The sequence below is a fragment of the Gorilla gorilla genome, chromosome 2 (genome assembly GCF_029281585.2).
Source record: "Gorilla gorilla gorilla isolate KB3781 chromosome 2, NHGRI_mGorGor1-v2.1_pri, whole genome shotgun sequence".
Classification (NCBI taxonomy): Eukaryota; Metazoa; Chordata; class Mammalia; order Primates; family Hominidae; genus Gorilla; species Gorilla gorilla.
Genome location: NC_086017.1, coordinates 210,838,802 through 210,843,310, shown reverse-complemented (window position 1 = coordinate 210,843,310; position 4,509 = coordinate 210,838,802). Strand labels below are relative to the sequence as shown.

At 55.6% G+C, this 4,509-nt stretch overlaps 1 long non-coding RNA gene across 1 annotated transcript; it reads right to left on the bottom strand.

Annotated features, from left to right (window-relative positions):
* Positions 1-209: 209 nt before the first annotated feature.
* Positions 210-3,735, bottom strand: LOC115935260 (uncharacterized). Its single transcript, XR_004070925.3, has 2 exons — positions 3,337-3,735; positions 210-554 (listed from the first exon to the last, which is right to left on the bottom strand). It is a non-coding gene; the product is annotated as an uncharacterized lncRNA (long non-coding RNA).
* Between the last annotated feature and the right edge of the window lie 774 nt (positions 3,736-4,509).

Genomic DNA, 4,509 nt, shown 5'->3' with positions numbered 1-4,509 from the left:
GTGCCGTTTATAGAATATGATCAAAGTAGTGTTGACTAAGAAATTATCAATATAATAATAAACCAGCCCAGTATTTTATTATATAAGTTGTATATATATTTAATTTAAGCCAGAGTACAAAGATCTGTAGACAAATCGTGCCATTTAAAAAAAATCTCAACAAATTTGACATTATTATGAAGATGAAGAAACAGATTTATGAAGCTCTCTTTTCTTTAAATTATTTTTTTATTATACTCTCTTTTATTATTTATGCTCTTTTATTATACTCACGTCCTCAGGTGCAGGTGCCGGGCCCTCTTCCAACAGTGATCTCCGGCTCCCTCCCCGCTCAGGGGCCACTCTGCTCTGATATGGGCTCTGATGCCGGCCTGCAGCTCCCCTGCTCTTGGTTTCTGCCTGGTGTCACCTTCTTCCACGACACCCAGTCCCAGGATGACTGACGCCTAGGGAGATCTGTCGCCTCTCCGCAGAGACCACGTGTGTTCACCCTCGGCAGCAACACGCTGCTCCTTCCTCAAGGCGTCCTGAGGCATTGTGCATTTTCACCATTTCTGGGATGTAAAGAAGGAGGAATATTTGTCAGATAGAGAGAATACCGGTTCAGATGGTTGGTGGCTCAGATAGAGGTGGGGTTTGTTCCAGCCAGCAGCCCGTCCTGAGAACCAGGCTGGAAGAAACACCCTTCCCTGTGGCACCACAACACCTACACCGAGGTGTCTGTGCTGCCTGGAAAGCACAGCGGGTCTCCCCAGTGCTGGGGTCATCCAGAGAGCCAAGCACCTTCCAGGGGGGCCTTGAAGTGGGGGCGCAGGCCCCCCAGGGTGCCCAGGCCAGACTGCCTCCTCTCAGGTGGTTCAGCAAGAGCTTCCTTCTGCCTCAGATCCTTCCAGGGTGTGGACATTCTTTTCTTATGATTCTTTTCTGACTTCACCTTACGTTACTCCTCTCCATACCTAGATGGTAAGCCCGGTGAGGGCAGGGACCCAGCCTCCCTCATTTGCAAAGCAACCACAGTCCCTGCCTTTGAGCTGGGCTGCGGGTGCCAAGCTGGAGAGCATTTCACCCTCTCCCACTGCTGCTGAACAGAAACCACAAATTTAGTGGTTTAAAATAGCACAGATTTCTTCTCTTGCAGAGCTGGAGGTCAGAAGTCCGAAATGAGTTTCACTGAGCCAAAGCCAGGGAGTCAGCGGGGCTGGTCCCTCTGGAGGCTGCAGAACACCTGCTCTGCACCTCCTCCGACCTCTGCAGCTACTCGGCACCTAGGACAGCTGTGCGGCCTCTGTTGTGTCTGAGCTGCTGTTGTTCCATGGCCCTCTCTGTGAGCTTGCTGCCTCCCTCTCATAAGGGCCCTCTCATAAGTCGTCTGGATGACCCAGAACAACCTCCTAATCTCTAGACACTTATCCCAACTCCATCCATAGAGTGCCTGTTGCATGTAAGGTAACGTGCCCACGGGTCCGTGGGATTAGGATGTGCACACCTTTGGGGGCCTGATGTAGCTGACCATGCCCACATCTGGTGGGAACCCACCTTCAGGGTTTCTTCTCCTTGGACACAGGCTACAGCCCAAGCCAAATGTCCCAGAGCCTGGAGCAGGGCCCCCCTCCCCCACTTTCCCCAAGGAGGCTGGCGTGGGAACAAAGCCCCTGTGTGGTCAGGAGCTGGGAGGGCAAGACAACAGGACAACAGGACAACAGGACAAGAGGACAACAGAACAACAGGGCAACAGGGCAACAGGACAACAGGGCAACAGCCATCCCAGCTGGAGAAGATTCTCAGGGCTGAGGTGGAGGAGGTCGGGCCTCAGCCGGGCTCAGAGTGGACCTGCTGGTCCTCCTGTCACAGGAGGGAGGGGCGGTGGGACGGGAAGAGAGGGCCTTGAGATCAAGCCGTGCCCTGCTGAAGCCTGGCAGAGGGGCTGTGCCTCTGGGCAGCTGGTGTGAGCTGTCGTCTCGTGCAGCTGGTCTAGGATGGGGCAGAGGCTCTGCCTTGACCTCTCCCACCCCTGGTGCCGTTTGCCCCTCCACTCCAGGTGAGCACAGCTGGAGCAGCAGCTACCTCGAGGACTGGTGGCCTTTGAGGTTTTCCCGATGGACTTTTCAGGCTTCTACCAGCGGGGCCCCGTGACTGCACTGCCTCCTGGGAGCTGCTACTGGGAGAGGCAGCGGTACAATCCCCCCTGCCTAGAGTCGACAAGGGGCTTCCCCCACTGAGCTGAGACAAGGCCTTCTGTCTGCATCATGAAGCTGCGATCGCAGCTTCCTACAGCTATGAAACTCCCAGCTCAACCCACCCAGACTCAATTCTGTTCCCTGAGACCTTCGGTCACAATGGCACACCTTGCCTGGGGTGGAACCTCCTGCTGTTTACAGCGATGAGCCCAGGGTGAGCAGAGACAAAGCACCAAGACATGCTCATCAGAGAAGGGCTGGGCAGGACAGACACAGGCGGACAGGGTGGCCAGAGAGGCCGTGAGAAATGGACAAAACAGAGGGGGTGCATTTATCATCCCTTCCTCAGCGCCTGACGCCAGGCAGGCCCTGTGCCTCCCCAGTCCGACTCTTCCAGGCATGGCAGATGCTTGATAATTCCTGCGACTGACCCAAAGGCTTCACAGGTCAGGTTCCAGCCAGGCCGAGCCTGTGAAAAGACTTTCTTCTGAAAGTCCAGACCATGGTGATCATGGCCATTATGGCTGGAAATGTTGGAAGACCTGCAGGGCACTGGGCTTGTACCTTGGCCTCTTGGACATGCCCCCTCCTCCCTCGTCTCTCCCCAGGGAGAGTCAGTGATGGTTCACCTGGTGCCAGGCTGTTCCCCATCCAGCAGGAGCCATTAGGGAGGAGCAGGTGGGCTGGGCCCCACAGACTGAGAGAGTCAGGTCCCCAGCCCTGGAGAAGGGCATTTTAATGAGTGTATTTGGCCAATGGCCAGTCACTGAGGCTGTGGTCCTCCCCTGTCTCCAAGAAGCCCCAACATGGAAGGCTCAGGATAGAATATCCCCACGACCCTGCTCACCACCCTTCCCATGAGGCTCTGTCATGGGAGGCTGGATGCAGTGTGTCTTTAAAATGATCTGCCCATCTCAGTCTCAAACTTTGGAAAGGGTTAACATAGCATTCCATGACCAGGATGCTGGGACTTTGAAGTTTCCCCTGCTAAACAGGACAGAGCCTCAAAAGAGCTCTTCCTCCAGCTGATTTAACAAGTCATTGGGTGGCACAGGCCATCAGCACTGAAGGCCGGCAGCAGAGAGATAAAGGGATGCAGCATCATTTATGCAAAAGCAGAATAAGATATTACCCCTTGCAGATGGCTTCTGGCATTTACCTTGTTGGATCTCATGTTAGCAACGACCGCCAACACTTCTGAACGGCAACACTTAACGAGTCTTTTCATTCTCCATGAAAAGAGTTGTCACAGAAAAATTTAAAGGGAAAGTGGCTTTAAACTGCCCATATCAAGTAGGAGTCTCCGGGGCTTGGCTGAGCCGGCGTTCCTCCTTTTAACTCTTCCATGTCATTAGAGAGCCAGAGTTTGAAAGCCCTGGGACAGAAGGGGAGGAAGAAAAGGAAGACGAGGAGGACAAGGGGGAGGGAGAGGACAAGGAGGAGGCAGAGGAGGAGAATTAGGAAGAGGAGGAGGAGGATGAGGAGGAGGAAGAAGAAGACAAGGAGGAGGATGAGGAGCAGGAGAGGGAGGAGGACAAGGAGGAGGTGAAGGAGGAGGAGTCGGGGAGAAGGAGGAGGAGTCGGGGTGAAGGAGGAGGAGTCGGGGTGAAGGAGGAGGAGTCGGGGAGAAGGAGGAGGAGTCGGGGTGAAGGAGGAGGAGTCGGGGAGAAGGAGGAGGAGTCGGGGTGAAGGAGGAGGAGTCGGGGTGAAGGAGGAGGAGTCGGGGAGAAGGAGGAGGAGTCGGGGTGAAGGAGGAGGAGTCGGGGTGAAGGAGGAGGAGTCGGGGAGAAGGAGGAGGAGTCGGGGAGAAGGAGGAGGAGTCGGGGAGAAGGAGGAGGAGTCGGGGAGAAGGAGGAGGAGTCGGGGTGAAGGAGGAGGAGTCGGGGTGAAGGAGGAGGAGTCGGGGTGAAGGAGGAGGAGTCGGGGTGAAGGAGGAGGAGTCGGGGAGAAGGAGGAGGAGTCGGGGAGAAGGAGGAGGAGTCGGGGTGAAGGAGGAGGAGTCGGGGTGAAGGAGGAGGAGTCGGGGTGAAGGAGGAGGAGTCGGGGAGAAGGAGGAGGAGTCGGGGAGAAGGAGGAGGAGTCGGGGAGAAGGAGGAGGAGTCGGGGAGAAGGAGGAGAATAAGGAGGACAAGGAAGAGAATGAGGAGGGGGAGAAGGAGGAGAAGGAGGAAGAGGAGAATGACAAGGAGGGGGTAAGGAGGACAAGGAGGACAATGGATGAGGAGGAGGAGGGAGAGGAGGAGGAGGGGTGAGAGAAGGAGAAGGGGAACAAGGGGGAGAAGAAGGAGTGGGGGAGATGGAGGGGCCAGAGGAGGAGGCAGCCGTGGTGGCT